This window comes from Globicephala melas, chromosome 2, assembly GCF_963455315.2.
Source record: "Globicephala melas chromosome 2, mGloMel1.2, whole genome shotgun sequence".
Lineage (NCBI taxonomy): Eukaryota > Metazoa > Chordata > Mammalia > Artiodactyla > Delphinidae > Globicephala > Globicephala melas.
Window position 1 is genome coordinate 31,280,674 of NC_083315.2, and position 19,512 is coordinate 31,300,185.

The 19,512-nt window shown below is 51.7% G+C and overlaps 1 protein-coding gene across 6 annotated transcripts in view; it reads right to left on the reverse strand.

Annotated features, from left to right (window-relative positions):
• Nucleotides 1–19,512, reverse strand: part of APBA2 (amyloid beta precursor protein binding family A member 2) — a 198,437-nt gene that overhangs the window by 107,601 nt on the left and 71,324 nt on the right. For 3 of the 6 annotated variants that reach the window (XM_060293723.1, XM_060293727.1, XM_060293722.1), the window contains exon 3: nucleotides 1,772–1,825. The exons of 1 other annotated variant lie outside the window; for it this stretch is intronic. The gene's annotated coding sequence lies outside the window, so the exon portion shown is untranslated. Of the gene's footprint in view, nucleotides 1–1,771; nucleotides 1,826–1,930; nucleotides 1,998–13,926; nucleotides 14,054–19,512 lie in introns of those variants that run through there. 2 more of the 6 variants (XM_060293724.1, XM_060293725.1) reach the window with 2 other exon arrangements.

Below are 19,512 nucleotides of genomic sequence, written 5' to 3' on the forward strand. Positions count from 1 at the left end.
TAGAGAAAAGCCCGTGCGCAGCAATGAAGACCCAATGCAGCCAAAAATTAATTAATTAATTATTTTTAAAAAAAGAGTGCTCTTTGTAATCAGAGTTAAAGTCTTCTACTCGGCATCCTGGCATTTCAAAATGGTGGACTTCTCGTAGACCAGTAATAGAGGAAGGTTTCAAACGGTATGCACTGTTGGTGATGTGTATCTACTTTCAATCTGAACAGGAATCTGGTGGGAGTTACACAAATAAATGATGGAATCCATTGAAAGCAGCACTTTTGCCCCTTTCCTGTTTACCCATTTCTGTCCCCCTCAAACCTTAAAAACCTAATTATAGGAATGAGATCACGAAGCAATTGAAACTAACTCCTGACTTAGGTTCCCCTGAATGTGTACCATGCCTTGCCTAACCTGTCGATTTTTTCCTAGACAGAAAGAAGTAAGAACGAAGAATGAAGTAGTTAAAGAATGACTAGCTGGGACCTCCCTTGCAGGCCAGTGGTTAAGACTTCCCCTTCCAATGCAGGGGGTGCAGGTTTCGTCCCTGGTCAGGCAGCTAAGATCCCACATGCCTCACAGCCAAAAAAACAAAACATAAAACAGAAGCTATATTGTAACAAATTCAATGAAGACTTTAAAAATGGTCCACATCCAAAAGATCTTTTTTTAAAAAAAGAAGAACTAGCCCTCTACCCCCGCAGTAGCCCTGCAGGCAGATCACGTGGGCAAGGCAACATCTGAAGAGTCGCCAGACCACACACAATGGAGAATGATGCAGAACGCAACCGCTTGCCTCGATGATTCACTAAGATTCTTTCCCCCATTTTTCCCTTTAAAAATTGTCCTGGCTGATTAGAATCTTCGGAGTTGGTCTCTGGACATGAGTCCACGATCTCCTCAGATCGCACCTTTCCTTTCTACTGACACTTGCCTCCCGAATGACTGGCTTTTGAGTGGTGAGCACCCGAACCGGAGTTTGGTAACACCATGAGGACTGTGGTTTACAGAAGCATAGTATAATGAGGAGGGGATCTCGTGTGTGCACTGGGGAGCCTGGGGGAGGCATCACTTCCGGGCAACTGAGAAAGAAAATACGTATTTATGGCAAGACCAGAAAAATCTACACAAAACATTTTCTCTGCCCTGTGGCCTCCTCTCTCCCCTCACTGTGCACTGTGTGTCTGCACTGTGCATCGACCAAACCTCCCCCATGACAGAAATACCTGCTCAAGCATGAAAGGCAACACTCCCCGAGCATCAATGGGACAAGGCCTTAAAAGATAACACTCTTCTTGATCTCGTAAGGGGTCACAATGACGCTTAGATCTGGATCATGTAAACTGTCAATAAGAAGTCATTTGATGTGTAGCCCTCCGTCTCAAGAAACTTATATAACTATGCCTTGACTTCCAACGGACAGAACAGTTCTCAGAGCTTTCTGAGATGCGCTTCCTGGGTTATAATCCTCAAATTGGGCTTGAATAAAATTTTCCATTTCTTTCTTAGAATGACTGATTAATTTTTTCGTGGACACAACGTAAGTGCCCAGCAGTGGGCCCAGGGCTCAACGGCCCTTGACTGTGAATCAGACCCCAGCTTCAGATGCTCTGTGCTCAGATTAGTACTGATTATACAGACCCAGCTCCCCAGGAGGTAAAGAACTAGGACAGCTGCCCAGCCCCACCCGCAGGGCAGCGTCCCTCCAGTAAAACAGCCCCGTTTCACACACGTCAGAAGCAAAACCTCACGCCATGCAAGGTTACCTCTTATTTCTTACCGAAAACTAGCGGTTTGGTAAGGTCCCGAAAACCCTCCTGATGATGAAATCTTTCTGGAATAAAACAGAAGAAGAGAGAGGAATTTACTTTGGTTTCAGGAATGATAAGGGTGCTCCTATAGAGCACAGAAATTTAAATGAGTGAGAGGCTTTGAATACCTGGGAAAGTGACCCGATTGTAATTCTAATGAGGTGATCAGAAATCACGCGGAAACAAATACTTAAAATGTTTCTTTAGCCATTCATCACACGATTATTGCCTTCACATTGTGTTGGACAAATAAAGCGATGGCTTATGTATCACTCTGGCTGCAGAGACTCTCAGCATTTCAATGAAGCGCCTCAAAGCCCTCATGAATATGTATTTTCCCACAACAAAGCTTGACCCCGCTAGTTGGCAGAACCGGTATTCTGGGACACTTTCAGAAGAGGTGGGTGTGCGTGTGGGGACTGCAGGGGGGATGAAAAGAGATTAAAGGAGACAGAGAGGAGGCAGGCCACCTCTCGTTTCCTCTGCCCAGGTTCCCAGCCCACCCTTCCTCCTGGGGGGTGCAGTTTTATAAAGAGAACAGAAAAGAGGACATTGGGTTTCACAGTCCCCTTGAACAGAGGATGCTTTGCAAACTCGGGCTGGAGAGGAAAGCCAGAGTCAAGGGCATCAGGATGGCAAGAGCCATGGGTTGGATCAGGAATTCATGGCGGGGCAGGAGAAGCCCCAGCCCGTCCCTCTGCAGGGACAGGGAGCCCAGGGTAGTGCAAGAGGACGGGGTTTCTGGGTCTGAAATATCACATCCAAATTCCTTTCCTCCCTCCAATATGGCTGAAGACAGGATAAGTGATAAAGGAATTTCTTGGTTCCTTTCAAAACCATGGCAATGGCCGCGTCCCCCCCCCCCCCAACCCCACCGTCATCCCATCTGCTGGGAACGGAAGAACTGGGAGCATTTCATGAACAGCTGTGCTGGTCGGGTCGGGAAGTCCACCTTCAATCTGGCCCTGGGGTCTGAAGTCATAGGGGATGGCGTCATTCTTCGGGGAAGACAACAGGGTCTTGCTAGCGGCACTGGCAGCCAACGGCTTCAACTTCATCACAAAGGTCCACTCTGGACTCAGTGTTGTCACTTTTCTAAGGGAGCCCGACAGCCGCTCTCATTTCCCTGGACAGACATTCCTAGCAGTGGGGTTTAATGAGGAAATTTGGGAGCCACCCAAAACTGGCCCGGTGCAGATGCCTCAGGTCCATAGATAAGGGGAAAATGATGCTCTAACCCTGAGAAGGCTGCAGACGCTTCCATTCTGATCAAGCCACAGCACCGTAACCTGCTTGGCTCTACTCAGGGGGAGCTGGATGTTTGCATCGCTGTTCAATTTCTTTCCACGGGTACGTGCTTCTGCTGCCTCTCAAATCCCTTCATGGCGTCCGCCTCGGCTCCATCATGTGTAAAATGTGGACAGTGGGAACCACCTTAAAGGAGGATGGGAAGATGAAACCCCACCTCTAGAACACTGCCTGGGGTCACCAGAATCTACAGCCTGTCCCTTCTTCCGCCAAACCCCACCACCACAGCGCCTCCAGGAGGCTGGCGCTCATACTAAATGTCACATCCAGTGGCAAGAACCCTTCCCTGGGCAGCGGGGCGTTGGGAGGGCGGGCTCGATTCCTCACTCTGTCCCAGATTCGCTCTGTGACCTCAAGCAGGTCGCTCAGAAAGGTCACTGTCCTGCCTGGGCACCCCCCACCCCAGCTCTGACCAGTAGTGACCAAGAAGGACAGCAGGGAGGGGCCTGGAAGCCTCCAGCACAGGCTGGAGTCCTCCGCACTTGTCCCTCCCTCCCTCCTGGCCCTCCAGCCACCACCACCCCCAACACCGCGGGCCGTGGAGGGGCCCATCCACCCAGAAGTCCAGCACCTCCCACCCCTCCAGGCCCAGAAGCACCTGGGGGACCCCGGAGCTGGTCTGCAGGCTTCCCTGCCACCCCACTGTCTTCGAGCCGCTCAAAAGGACAGTGTCGTCCACCTGGAGCCTGAACATCCCGCCTGCTCCCCGCGGGTTCCCAACCAAGGTGTGCAACCATCAAAGCACTCTGGAAGGACAACCAGCGGCACCCGGCGCCTTACGTAAGGCTCTTCCACCAGCAGAAAACAGGCCCACATCTTAGCTCAATTTAGAATCGGTTTTTAAGTGTCTATTAATAGGCTACACGCGAGCACCCGTTGTGGATGGCGGGGAGTCAGGGCTCCGGGCTCCCGTCCACCGCTATTCATTAGCATTCTTTTCATGTCTGTCTTCTCTCATTTTCCCAGCAGCATTTTAGCTCAACAGCAAGGTCACCTACCACTTGGACCCAGTGCCACTTTTCATTTTCTCTAAAGAAAAATATGAATTTTCTTTTCCCTCAGCGGTGCCCTCTCCCCGGCTCTGGGGACCCCTGGCTTGCACTGTCTACAGCAGGGCTGTGTTTTTTGATGACCTGCAACTCCAGATAGATGGTTCATCTCAAAGACAAGTCCAACGAAGTCGTGAGTGGGGAGATCCAGGAAGTCCTTGGGGGTCCGCTGTCGCCTCCCTGGTTGGCTCTGAGTCCACCCGCCACCTGGCCAGGCACAGCCGGGAGGCCCACGCCGTCAAGAGGCCAGGATGAACCTGGAGATTCAAATACGGTTTGGAACATTCAGGCTCTTCTCAGCCATGTGTGGCCCAGTCACTCCTCTTTGTACCAAACACACGTCCCGGGTCTCTTCCTACCCCCTCTGGGGGCAGCCATGGCCAGGTCACCTCCTCTGTCCCTCTCGGCCACTTGTGACTAGACAGAAGTCCAAGAGCCTGATCTTCTGGTAACTCACAGCCACTCCTTGAATAATCCCTCATCAACCTCCAGGCTGGAAATTAAGCACACAGGTCTCTCCCCACAAGATTAGAACAAGCCACTGTCTAAGTTGTTGGTCCATTCACAGGTAGGTTGGTTGGTTTTTAGGCTACCCTGCAGCCCAACTTCCCTGGTGAGACAAGAAACAGGAAGTCCCAGGAGCCCAGGAGACTCCGTCTGCCCCACATGCTGACAACTGGATTCTCCAGGGTCCAGGGCCCCCAGCCCTCAGAACGAGTGCAGAACGAAAGGCAGGCCCTGGCCCTGGGCGCTGACCCCACAGCTGAATCCAGGCACAGAGAACACTTCCACGAAGAGCCTTTCAGCTGCCCGACTTCAAACACCACCAGGTTCGGTTCTCCTGCGAATACTGTTGCTGAGGCAGCTGGTGTTCGGCTCCGGGAGAAATTCATTTTCTCACAGGATGCCACCTCCACTGCCACTGGAGGGTCCCCGTTATTCCACATGCACATTTCTGGCAATAAATTGGATCTATGATCAAATAGAGCCTTTGAAGTGCTACGTTTCCAGACACTCGGGAGATAAACAGAAATTCCAAATATTCCTTGGAGTGTATGGTTTACAGCTTTGCTGATGAAGGTACTCAGCGCCTTTGATGTTATGGCAGGGGAATCAGTGGGAAGTCCCAGATTCAGAAATATCCTTGAGGCTCCACGGTGGCCCAGGGGGTTTGGGAAAGGGGACCAGGAAAATGGCAATGGCCCCAGACAAGCCAGATCACAGGGCCCCTCACCCAGAGCAGGAGATGTTGCCCAGGGAGCCCAGGAAGGGGCAGTGCTGGTGGGAGAGGGCTCAGAACCAATCTTCATAAGCATTTTCTCACAAAGTTAAGGCAACATCCACAGCTTCACGGACTCCCAGACCTGGGAGCTGTCCTGAGGGGCACCTGGGTTCAAGGAGCAGGGGACAGAGGTCACTTGTCCACAGCAGAGGCGGAAAGTCTGCCTGCAGATGGTGCGCTGACCTCTCGGTCTTACAGAGCGGCCGGGGGCACACACAGCACAACCACCATCCCACTGTCCAAAATCAGATTTCTTCCTCCAGCTGACCCGAGAGCTACGGCTGAATTTCCTTGAGTTAAATGGGCAATGCTGGCCTTTGTAAGGGGCTGGCCCCTGGGCACACAGGTGTGGGGATACCTGGGAAGCTGTGGTGTAGAACAGGTATGATCTGATGAGCAGCAATATCCCAGGTTCCATGAAGCACTTCCTGATGGAAGATGGGGCCCCACTGAGCAGAAGCCCTCAGCGGGGGCTGGGAGGGGTGTGTGCAGAGCACCACGGCCATGGTCAGGGTGCATCAAAGGCAGACATCATCAGCACATCACAGCCAGCTCAGATGTGGCTCCTGCTGGTCCTAGCCTGGTGGCTGCAGCCAGCACTGAGAACCAGGCATCTGTGGGACTATCGCAAGGGAAAGCTTGGAAGGAGGGTTCATGCTTGCACGGTCTTCTCAGCCCAGCCCGGGTGGACATGGGACTCGCCTGCACAGGCTGCCTCGCAGCGGGGACAGTCAGTTGGCAAAGGAGCATCTGGCAGGTAAGCCGCTACTCGAGGTGGCTTGTGGGACCTGGCTGTGCAGCTCAGCCAAGCTGCCCCAGGGGATGCAGTGAGGTGGCCCAGTGTCCCCTCAGGTGTGGCTGGGACCACAGGATGGAATTGCGGAGGTGGCGCGGATGCTCCCCCAGGTTGGGATATATGTGGTTTATTGTGGGGCCGGGGTGGGGGCAGGGGGTCTGCTGCTTCCTGAGGGGACACACAGGGACAATGTCAGATGGGTATAGCAGGGTCATAACAGGGCGCGGAAAGAACTGGGGCCCCAAGAACCGGCCACAGACCAGTGACCATGGGGAAACAGGGGCTGAACTCAGGGAGGGGCTCCAGGTCCTCAGAGCCCGATGGATGTGGACGACGCAGCCCAGATCATGGTAAGAAAGGGGCTCGGTGTTGGGAGACAGTGATGGTAAAGTTGAGATGCTCCACTGATGGGCACCAATGGGCTGTTTATAAGTAAAAATCTTAAATTCTAAATAACGGAGTCCCCCAGCAAGGAAAGCCCTCAAATGCTAATAACTCCACTTATAAATACCTGCCTGTATTATTTCGCTCCTTCTGGGCAAGAAGTTGTGTCTTTAGAATCAAAAGTTCAAACCTTCAGATTCTCATTTGTGCAAATGTTTGGGGCACAGACTGGCTTTCAAATCCAACTTCAAAGGTCTCAAAAAGCAATTGTTTTGTTTGAGAAGGTGGCTTCTAAACACGCTCTTAAAATACTGAATTAAGGGGCTTCCCTGGTGGCGCAGTGGTTGAGAGTCCGCCTGCCAATGCAGGGGACACGGGTTCGGGCCCTGATCCAGGAAGATCCCACATGCCGCGGAGCGGCTGGGCCCGTGAGCCATGGCCGCTGAGCCTGCGCGTCTCCGCAACGGGAGAGGCCACAACAGTGAGAGGCCCGCGTACCGGAAAAAAAAAAAAAAAAAAAATACTGAATTAAGGATAACATACAAATCGTTACCATTAAAATGGTCAAAACCCTCCATTCTTGGAAGTTTAGCTTTCCAAGTCTGGAGGCGACGGGCCACTGGGGATGCTAACCTTCTGCCCCCAGTTTCCTCACTTCCTGCTCCAGATTCCAATAGGGAGACTTTCTCTGTGATTAGTTTACTGAGTAGGGACTCCTCTTTCAAGGGGGTCTTTGCTCCCCTTATGGGGCCTGTGAGGCCACCCTGAAGGCAGAGCTGGCAACAGAGATGTGGGGTAGCTCCATCTGTTTCAAAGCCCAGAAATTTGCTATAACCCAAACCAGCTATAATGTGCAATATCTCTAATTTACTTTTTCCATGTTTGTTTTTATTTTTATTTATTTTGGGGGGCTGCATCGGGTCTTAGTTGAGGGATCTTTCATTGTGGTGCCTGGGCTTCTCTCTATGTGAGGCACCAGGGATCAGTAGTTGTGGTGCACGGGCTTAGTTGCCCCATGGCATGTGGGATCCTAGTTCCCCAACCAGGGATTGAACCAGCGTCCCCTGCATTGGAAGGTGTGTTCTTAACCACTGGACCACCAGGGAAGTCCCTCCATGTTTGCTTTTATGTAAAATCCTCTGGGGTTCTACTAAATAAACCTGGGAGCTCCTTACACAGTGTTGAGCTAATTAACATTGGGGCTGAATCAATGAAAGGTGTCCTGACTCAACTGGGCCTTAATCCTCCATAAACTTGACCTTGAGCAGCAGATGGTGACCTGAGGACAGAAGCACGGTTCCCCCTGCTCTTTGTGGCAGGGGTGTTTACAGTGCAATCCTGACACGTTTCTCCAGTGGTTCTTGATATTAAACCAGTCTTGTGTTCTGGCCTCCTTCCCTGGCTTTGTGGAAGGAAAGGACAGTGCGACACTAAGGTATAAAAAACCAGAACTCAGTGCCAAGGCTGAAAGCGATCCACCAGGTCTGCAAAGACGCCAGGAGGGAAGCGGGGGTCGAGATGAACCCTCCCAGCCTGGGTCTGTCTGGCTCTCCTCATTATTATTCCTTCCTAAGCAAGTGAGGCTTCTATTTTTGCTGCAAGGCGCCGGATGCCTTCCAATCCCCCTGCCATCTCCTGGAGAGAGGCTGGGATTTCGTTTTCTATTCAGGCAGCTCAGGGATGCTGAAGGGAGGGTCATCCAGGAGACTGGGAGCCAGAGAGAAGCACTGCCTGCCAATCGTATCAAAAGAGGACGCAGCGCTCTGGACAGCTCTGGGCAAAATGACAGGGCAGGCACACAGTCTGGGGGGCCACTCAGGGCCTGGTGCAGTAAAGGTTATTCAGTCCATCCTGTGCTCGCCATGACAGGCACTCATGCTTCACAGGTGAGAACTTTTAATCCTCCCGGCACCACTGCAAGGTAGTGAGGGTGGTCATCATCCCCATTTTACAGATGGGGAAACAGGCTCATATAAGGTATTGAGGCCACACAGGAAGTGGTAGGGCTGGGATTTAATCCTGCCACTTGCCCCCAAGTCCATGCTCTTAGCTCCCACATTATGCTGGTAGGAAGAAATGGGGAAAGATATTTATAATATGTAAACCAAATGAAGGATCATTAAGAAATCAATAAGAAAATCAAAAATTGAGCAAAAGGCATGAACTAGTAATTCACAGAATAATAAATACATAAAATAAATATATATATATATGAAAAGATGTTCAACCTCACTGGCAGACAGAGAAATGCAAACTAAGACCCCTTATAGATACGCTTCCCCCACCAAACATTACAAACATCTGACAAGGGCTTCCCTGGTGGCTCAGCGGTTAAGAATCCACCTGCCAATGCAGGGGACATGAGTTCGAGCCATCGTCCAGGAAGATCCCACATGCCGCGGAGCAACTAAGCCCGTGCGCCATAACTACTGAGCCTGCGCTCTAGAGCCCCTGCTCCGCAACAAGAGAAGCTACCGCAATAAGAAACCCGCGCATGGCAACGAAGAGTAGCCCCCCGCCCTCCACAACTAGAGAAAGGCCACGCACAGCAATGAAGATCCAATGCAACCAAAAATAAATAAATTTTTTTAAAAAAGAAAAGCATTAAAAATATATATATCTTAAAAAAAAAAACATCTGACAATACCAAGTGTCGTCACTGCATAGGACAAGGGGGACTCACACACACAGCTGGCAGGAGCGCTCATCAGGAGACCCACTTTGAAAAACAAATTTAGCTGCTTTGAGAAAATTTGAAGACTCGTGTACTCTCTCCTGCAACAATTCCCATCCTTGCTAAATATTCTAGACAAATCTGGCTCATGGTCACACAGAGACGCACTGCATATTCCTAACAGCCTTGTCTTAACAGCAAGAAACTGGGGAGCCCCTAAACAGACAGATTACATCACATTCCTACAATGAACCCCACAGCAGCGAAAAGGTCTGAATGACAGCTACACATTTGCCTATGGATGAATCTCACAAACATAAGGTGAAGCAAAAAAGGCAAGCTACAGAAAAAACACACAATTAGATATCATTTACATCATGCTTCAAGACATGCAAAAATCACAGGCGCAGCAGGTACGCTGACAAACGCAGTGAGTGTGAACATCGAACTCTCACAGCAGGTACCTCTGTGTGGGAGACAAGGGGGTGCCGGCAGGGAGGGGCTCTAGCTGTGTTAGTCATTGTGATGGTTTCAAACATGTCCACAGACTCTTAGACATTCCCCTCAAAAGGTGGAGCCTACCTCTCCTTTCCCTAAGTGTGGGCTGGACTTAGTAACTTGCCTCTAGTGAACAGACCACGAAAGGCATATGCTATTCTTAGATCACTCACTCTGAGGAAAGCTGGCCACCATGCCGTGAGGACACCCAAGCAGTACCATGGAGAGGTCCACACGGCTGAGAACTGAGGCCTCCTGCCAACAGCCATGTGGATCCTCCAAGCCCCCGATGACTGCAGCCCCAGCCCCACATCTTGACCCTGAGCCCAGGGAGCTGACCCTGGGGTCTGAGCTGCTCCCAGATCCCTGACCCACAGACTCTACGTAGAAGATAATAAATGTTTATTGTTTTACACCACTTACACTTTGGCATAAATGGTTTCACAGAAATAGATAACCAATACAGTAATACTCTCCACCTTAAGCAGGTGGTGGGTACACAGGTGTTCATCACATGATTCTTTTTACCTTTTTGTATGCTGAATATCTTATGACAAAAATTTAATGCAAAAGACTTGAATTAACTCACACTGATTAATAATCGCAAATGGTGGATCGTAAAAGGCAGGAACCCGCGATAGGCACGCACTTCATCCTTTTGGGTGACTGAGGAATGACCTCCCTCCTGGGGACATAAAGAACTTAGAAAAGCCCCAACGAAGGGGTGGAGAGTCATGGGAAGTTGTGACTGGGTAGGGCAGGAGGGGGCCGAAGGATGTGCTCTATTAACATATTAAAATAGGGAGACTTTGGGACTTCCCTGGCCGTCCAGTGGTTAAGACTCTGCACTTCCACTACAGAGGGCACGGGTTTGATCCCTGGTTGGGGAACTAAGATCCTGCATGCCACTCCGTGTGGCCAAAAGAAAAAAAAAAAAAATAGGGAGACTTTTTCAGGCTAAGAGAGTATGTGCCTGAGCCCAAGAGGCAGGTAGCAGATCCCCGGGTGGGTCTTGTGGGGGTGAGGAGGGCTGGCAGCACTCAGGGTGGCCCACCCCCTTACCTGTTCTCCCTAGCCTCGTGGCAGGGCTGCCCAGAAGCCAGGATCTGGTCATCAACACGTCCCTCCCTCTCCTGCAGGTCCCAGAGAGCAGAAGGACGCTTCACTCCTGAGAAGCAGTTGGGCTGGTCAGAGTCAACTGGTCCAGTTAAAGCAGCCACACCAGTCACACCCAGCAGACCCATTCTGCCAGTCCTGAAGGACCAGCACAGAACGACGCAAGACCGCCTACTTTAAATCCTCATACTTAAGGGCTTAAGTCCAAAATCTCACACGGGCTCTTTTCCTCAATTTACTCATTCCAAGAACTACGTCCAAATCCATTTTAAGTGAAACAACCACTTTCCTTGCCATAAAGCGACAGCTGAAGCAACAGTAATGCCTCAGATATTCCGAGCTTGCTTTCCTTTTGTAAAAAAGCACTCAGACGAGGTGACAGAGGAGGTTAAGCCACTCCTTTAGTGTCTTTTTGACCCCGACTTGTCGGGAAAATGACCACTGAGAATTTGGATCATTTGTGTTTGTTCTCATTATTCACGCTTTCCGGCTGGCACCCCGAGGACAAGAGGAGGAAAAAGACGTGATGAGAAATGCAAATGGTGGAGGGGACCGTGTCTGTTATCAGGGCCCTCTGACAGCACCAAAGGTGGCGCAGGTGAGGAAGAAGTCCCGCCCCCAGTGATCCTCCGCCCTCACCTTGAAGGGCAGGGCCCAGACAGCCATGCTCAGCTGCTGGGGACCAGGATGCCTGACTGTCTGTCTCCTCATCTCCCAGCCAGTCAGGACCCGGCTCAGACAAGAGCCCAAAGGGCATGATGTCCCCAAACTTGCCTGCAGTGGCCACCTCGAGCTCAGCCCGAGACAGGTCCTGGAGAGCCGGGGCAGCAGGCAGCATGGAGCTGGACGGCACCCCCAGCAGCTCGCCCAGACCCAGAGACGGCGGAAGGCACTGAGACCAAGACTGGACTTCAGCTCCCACCTCTCTGCCCATGAGCTGTGACCACAACCATTCCTCCAACACCCTGAACCTCGGGCTCTGCTTCAGAAACAGAGGAGACCCCCGGGATTATGGGGGTCCCCCGGTCCCTCCACAGCTTTCAGAACAATGGTGGACCCTCCTTTGGAGGAAATCAAGGCAGAGGCGCCAAGTCGGGGGGCTGAGGGTGGATGCTAGCTCAGGACTCAGCAGCTCTGTTTCCTCAGGTGTGAAATGGGGATAATACCATTCTCCTGTAAACTGATGTCATGGGATTGAGACAGGCTGGGACCTGGGACCCTCTGCTGCAGTGCTTGCACCTGGACACACCTCTCCGCAAGCAACAAAATACAAAGAAACTATATGGGACTGAAAATAACTACGTGCATGCGCAGTTGGGGCAAATTCTGGACAAAAAGATACAAGGAGACCAAAAATCCCAACTGCCACTCTTGAAGGGCTGGAGCAAAACTAGGGTGTTGGGAGCAAAAGCCAGGTACTGCGCCTGCCCCCTGCACACAACACCATCTAAGGAGCGGACAGAACACCTAAGCTGCCCCTCTGGCCTGACCCCTGGACACACCCCTACCCTCACCCCATATAAGGAACAAGCAAGGGAGCCTGTTGTTTGTTCCCGCTCCCCGCTGCTGCAGCAGGGGCCCCAATAAAGCCTTGCCTGAATTTCTTGTCTGGTCTCTTATCAATTTCTATTGATTAAGGAAGCCAAGAACCCTGGTCGGTAACAGGATGGCCCTGTGGCTTCAATGAGGTGTCCACAGGTACTAAGGGAGACACACATGGCTCTTGTTATAAAGCCACCAGAGCCTGCTGCCCTGCAGCTGCCTCTCCCCAGCACTCATCGCCCCAAGAAGTGCTTGTTCGTCAGCCTCTGGGAGCCCCTCAGAGGGGGACTCCACACCCAGGGCCTCATCGACAGCACCTGGCTGTCGAACAGGAAGGGTCCTTACTCCCGGATTCCAGAATCCCCTGGCTTGTCCCCTATGTACCCACAGCAGCCAGCCCTAGTCCGCCGGGAACTTCCTCACCTCATCATGAGGGTCTGGATGCCCTTCGAGGATGCTGCATGTTCAAGAGGAAGATTGTAAGTCCAAAGGGAGGCAGGTTCCTGGGGCAAGTCAGGGGCCACCCAGCACCACTTATACCCCATTAAGTGGACCCCATTAAACTACTCTGAAACCCCTTCCTACACATTCCCCAGGCCCACTCTCTCCCGAATCATGAGTGTTCCAGGAGAAGACAGGATTCTACCTTGAGGGTCATGCAGGGGCACCTCTACCTGGTGGATAAAGGGGCTGAGCTGTGCAGAGCTGTCCCCGGGCCTCTCCGGCCCATCCTGGGAGCGATGTGGTGTGTGGTGGTTCCTGATGAGGAAAATCGTAAATGTTCTAGGGCAGGACAATCAAACTAAGACAGAAAGAAAATAAAAAAACAAACGACATGTCCCCTTTGTGGCAGGCCTTTCCCAATGTGCAACGTGCATCTATCCGTACATGAAACAGTAAGCAGACCTCCTCAAAGCAGGAGGATGAAATCAACCTTTGAGAAAAGTTGGCCTCTTCCTTTAGATGCCAGCATTGTAATATTGTAACTGTACGATTAATATACTTCTTTTTCATCTCATACAAGGGTACAAGGGGTCACATTGACCAAAGGCTTGTCTGTACATGCATAATTGAAAAATAAAACAACTTTGTTGAATTATGTGCACAGTGCTAACCTGTCAGTATGATACATAATTTCTTTGTCTCAAAAATGTATATAAAACTGTGTCTCTAACTCCTGATCACTGAAGTTCTCAGAGCTTCTGAGAATCTGTTTCCCGGTTTATAATCCTCAATTTGGCTTGAATAAAATTCTCTTTTCTTTCGTCTTAGCGTGATTCTTATCGGATTTTTCACTGACACCCCCTCACATGCTGCGGGGGGATGGGTCAGGGAGGTGACACCCCTCCTGGAGGCCACCTGTTTACTACACAAGTTGGGGGCTTCCACATCCCCCACCAGCCTCCAGGAGAAAAGTGAAAGCCAGGTTTGGGTTTTTTTAAGTATGCTAACAGAGATGCTAGAAGATAACGTACCGGCAAAAGCTGACAAGAAACTAAATTGCCACGTCAGGCCTCCAAACTGTATGTTAAGAACAGGATCCTAGCAGCGTCATCCAGGCCAGTGACTCACCACACACACCACCAATACACAGCCTCTCATCTGGAAAAGGAGGACAAGGAAATGAATTTCACTCTCAAAGTAGGGCTGGGCTCAGGCAAGGGTCACCCTGCATATCTCTCCCCACACATGCCTGTGAAACACACAGGGAGAGGGTAGCGGGGCTGGAATTGTAAGCCGAAGTGTTTACACCTGCCAAACCTCAGGCTTCTTGGGGTAATCCAAGCCCCCCAAAAGAGGGGGACGTTGTTGTTGCTGCAGGGTCTGCTCTCCAGTGAATCCCACAGCCGGCCTGCGATGACTTCCTGTTTCCCCAAGGTACTCCCCTCCCTGATACACCTGTGACTTTGTACGTGCCAGGACCTTAACCCAAGTACCAGGCTGCCTTTGGTGTTAAAGATGTATCTCATGAGAGCTTTCACTTTTCCACAGAGGTTATTCCAACCTGGCATCATCACCAAAGCTGGCCGATTACTGAGGTCTCTAATTACACTTCCGGATGCCAGAGCAGGCTGGATGCCAGCCCCGCAGGCAGGCGTGCGATGCTCCCGCTAGGCCCAGGGAGGCAGCTGCTCTCAGGACATCATCAGTGTGTCCTTCAGGTGGTCATGGTTGTCAAAGGCCTCTTTCCAGTCTTGCTTTATCATGACAATCTGCTGTTTTGTTTAACTTTGTTTGGGTCCATCCTTATCAATTTCTTTTCCAATGACTAGACTTTAAATAAGACACAAGTACTTTGAGGACCAAATACAAACCCTCTACTGGCAAAGCAGAAATATACACAGTCAGAATATTCTTACTAAACCAGCCTTAGGATGAAGCAGATATAATAGAAGACAGGACTGAGAGAAGGAAATTGAACCCAGGAAAAAGAGGTCAAGCTACTAGATCAAGCCTTGCCTGAAACCATCCATCTGAACTTTTCAATTACACAAGAAAAGTTTATGTCAACAGGGCACGGGTTTTCTGTTACCTCAGGTGTCTTAATAAATGAGGAAACTGAGGCCCAAGGAGATACCATGACTTTGTCAGTCCGGAGAGCAACAGAATGAAAGCTCTATTATGTTGCACTAAATCCTGCCTTGTGTCAAAATCCTAGGCTGTGCTCACTGTGGTTTTTACACAAAATCCTGAATTCTTTACAAGTATGGAGGCAGGCCCACCATTCAAGCCTTACAACGATCATAATCTAGCAGGAATTAGATTTAACTCAATCAGATTTTTTTTTTTTTTTTTTTTACTTCTCCAAAAGCAACAGGGCAAGCCTAAGTGGTCCGTGGAGATGCTACCCAATGTGAGGGCTAAAGGGCACAATTTACATCAAACATGTCTGCACCACCTCCCTCTCTCTGAAGAATAGCTCTGACCCCGGCTCACGTTTCGGTGTTTACGGAAAACCTCAAGGCGGCTTTCAGACAGAAATGTACTCTTTTTTTTTTTTTAATTTGATGTTTTTAAAATAGTAGTTGCTTTACAATGAAATGTTCTCTTCATTAGCCTCATACATAGGCACTGCTATGACTAGCAGGCTACAGTTGCGTTGGCTTGCCCTCTCCTTCCATCCCCTGCCCGCCCCCTCTTCCCCCCTCCCTCCCTCCCTCCCTTCCTTTCCTTTCTTTCTATGACGGATACGAAGACCCAAGGAAGGCTCAGCAAATCAGTTCTGAACTCCGCTGTCCACCTGTCTTACACCCGAAGATCTGAGGACCCAGAGGTAGGTGACCAGCTCAAAGTCACAGTCGGGGCCAAACCTGCAGGGTCAGAGGCCCCGGGTTCACTTCACCATGTGCTGAGCCCCCCCTCCCCCCGCCCTCCCCCGAGAGACTGTACCTCGCAGGGCACTACCTACTCGCACAGCCCTGGTGATACCAGCAATTCCAGACTCCCCCCCGGGACCTGGGGGACGTCAGGGAAGTGGGGCGTCCAGCTGCCCCCGGCCCCCCACAGGCCTCAGCAGGGCAGCACCCACACCGAGAGGAGTCCACACTTGGGACACACGTAGTGCTGGGCAGGGGGAGGCTGGCTCCGGACGGGTTTTCTGTTTCACAACTGCCCAAGAGGAGAAGCCCACCAGCAGCAATGCTGAACACTCCGGAAACCAACAAGAGTCACCCGGGCCTTGGGGAGCTGTGTCCCCCGTCGCAGAGCATCCTGCCTACACTCTGTCTCAGACCTGCCCCCACCCCGTCTGCCCCCCGTGCCCCGCTGGCCCGTCCACGTGTCCAAACTGGCAGGTGGGGCCTGGCCCACCTCCGGCCGCATCCCTGCCCACCCCGCCACCCAAGCCCACCCCTCCCCCGCCTGCACGCCAGGTCCTCCTGGGTCACGCAGCACAGTGCCCCTCCTCCCAGGGCCCTGCAGCGCTGTGTGTGATTCCTCCAAACCCTGCCGTGAGTGGCACAAGGACAGGGTGCCCCCCCACACCGTGTCCTAGCTTCTCCCAGGTGAGGCCTCGGAAAGATGTTCACCCTGTTTCTAATGGGAAAAGGCCCCTCGCTTTCTGTCTTACTTGGGGAGCAGAGGCGGTCTCCCGAGTGAAGAGCAAATATCTTACCACCCCCGGGACCCCCGAGACCCCCAGGAGCGAGGGTGAGGTCTGCCCTGCCCCCTCCTGTCTGCAGGGTACCTTGCGCCAGCCGGGACCCCAGATGCCGAGGCTGCATCACACCGCAGCCCGGCAGAGCCCTTGGGTGGCCCAGCGCCCTCAGAGGCCCAGCTGGGGGCGGGATGGGCGGGCCACCCCAGCAGAGCTCATGCCCGCCCACTCGTATCTGACGGACAAATGGACAGACCAACAACACAGGACCTGCTCCAAGAACTGACCCAGGGTAGCAAGGGGGGTCGTGCCTGAGACTGCCAAGTGGCAGCCTATGAAGGACACACGCCTGACGACACCCGGGGTCGGGGGGTCCCAGGGGACTTGAGAGAGAGAAACGGGGTTCCAGCTCAAGGTCAGAGTCCTCACAGCTTCCCCCCCACCCCCAGAGAAGCCAGGCTGCCCTGAGAAGGAATGGCTGGTGGTCCTTCAAAGCTGACTCCTGTAAGCCCCTCAGGGGCGGGAAGCACAGCACTTTGGTGGACGAACTGAATGATGCTGGGAGGACCACGCCCTGGCCAGGTGGGCTGACTGCATCCCTCCTGGCCCGTGTCCACTTGCATCAAGCGGTCCAGTTTGGAGGCACTCGTGGTGCTTTTTTCACAGTTGCAATGGCTTGTTAATGATAGGTTACTCGTGGCCCTTTATGGCTTGACTGTTTTCACAGGCCTGCACGTTTTGTGACTCACTTCTATTTTCCTTACCTTGTATGGAGCCTAGGTTGGCTTGAATTTATACTTATTTCAGTTAGACTCTCTGGTTTGCCTGGACCAGCAACAGCAGGAGATTGGGGCAGGGGGTGCAGTACATAGGGTGGGATTTGTGTGGCTTTGCTCAGGGTCCTAGCTCAGCCCTGCCCTCTTCCCATTCTGCTCTGAAGTCTAACTTCTTCGCTAAGTAATAGAGATGTTCCTCCTCCACCCCTCCCCCCTTCTCTGGTCTTTCTCATTCTTACCCCATGATGCTCTGTCCTCTCACTGAGATCCTTCCTCCAGCTAACCCCTCCTCCCTTTCACACCAGGCCTCCAGGGAACATTCTGCTCTCCCAGAAGCAGAACCTCTGATCCCACACGCTTTCCAAGTCCCTCTTTTTAACTCCCTCAATAGCCAATACTTGAGTTACTATATCTCAGACCTGTTCTCAGCATTTCCCCACTGAGGGCGGGGCGCCACCCCCCTGCCCCCCATATCGTATGAAGTTTTCTGAAAGCAGCCTTCCTGATGACTTAGAACCATAAGACATCAGGATGGTTTTGCAGGCTCTAAACGTGACAAGATGTAGTTCTGGACTTTATGACACAGAAAAAGCAAAGCGTGTTCCCAAGATGTAGTGGCCGTCGCCATAAGGGAGATTGGAAAATACATGTATCTGTGTATCGCTTTCAAAACCATCGGCACATGCGTTTGTAGTTGTTTTACGCCAGGCTGTGTAGTGTGTGTTGTATTATTTGGGTTTTACAGAATAATGGGGAGGGTTTAATATTATTCTGCCACGTAAAGGGAAACATAGGAAGAAACGGGAAGTGAAGCTGCCTGCTCTGAAAAAACAATTCAGCTTGAACAAGCGGTGAAGAGCGCTGCTGTGTTTCTGAGACTCAGGATTGACAAAGCCAGGCAAGCCGCTAGGAGCTTCCTCTGATCTCACCCCGCTTGAGAGATGCTGGCATTTCCTGGGCAGTCACCACACCCCAGATGGGCCAGGGGAGGAAGCGCTGTGCTCTCCCCAACTCTGGCTGAGACATCCAAGTGGGAACATTCCAGGAACTACGGGATGATTCAGACCTGAGCTCCTCATCCTGCCCTCACTTGGAATTTTGTAAGCTTTTGGTCCTTTCAATCTTCAGCCATGTTTAGTCTTTTCCTTCTGGTCGCATGGGAAATCTACCCATCAGGCAGACTGGGAGAGTGAGTGAGCATGCAGGTGGGAAGGAAGCCCCCACAGCACTGCCTGTGACAGGGTGTCCACACGGCCACCCACTCCTTTAGCCAGTGGAGTCAGCTAGAACCAGGGTGGATGGGTCCCCAGATCCAATACGGCCTCTTCTTTGCTGTGGTGTCGAGAGCAGCCACTTGGATCAGAGCAGCGCTTCATACTGTCACATGCTGCTTCCCTTTCTCCCTTTTTTGCCCAAACCACACTCCTCTGTGATAGAAGTAGGGGAATGATACTGCCTCCCCCAGGACGCACTCCCGCCGGGAACTCATAGACAGCATCTCTTCCCTTCCAAATCCACCTTCTGGTGCTTGTTTGGATCTGAACTAGCAACTTGGCAGAACCACAGAAAAGAACAGATGTGCTCCGAGGGGTCAGGTGATCGGCAGCATGGTACCAAAAAAAACAGGCGGTAAGCAAGCCTCAAGGCAGAGCGTGGGGAGGGAAGCATGGTCAGCAGCAGGGTTTTGAAACCTCCCTGAATGCCCACCTAAAACAAACATAGCAACTATAGATTAAAACCCCAAACCCACAGACAACATTTACAACAAAACTAGGTGACAATGTTTCCCCACAAACCTGAAAACACAAGCAGGTAGGAATCGAGTACTAACAGTCTCAAGACCTGTGTGGTCTTGACATCTGCAGAAGAAACGGGAAGTAGCGGGGTGACCAGGAAACCTGACAACAGGAGAGCCCGGAAGAGCCACGACTGACGTTTGCGGGAAAGCCAGGTGGGGAGAACAGGATGGACTTTCTCTGCAGCAATAGTGGGATAAAATGTCTACAGTGGGGACCAAGGTGCTGTGACCTCTCTGAATTGGAACAAGGGCTCCCTTCCATGGTGAGGAAAACCACTGGGAGTGGCATCAAAATCTAGCAGGACAGAGATTACAGAGATGAAGGAAAGGGGAAGGCCAAGTACAAGCGGGGAAGGGAAACAGGGCTCAGGAAATCTCAGGTCATATTTTT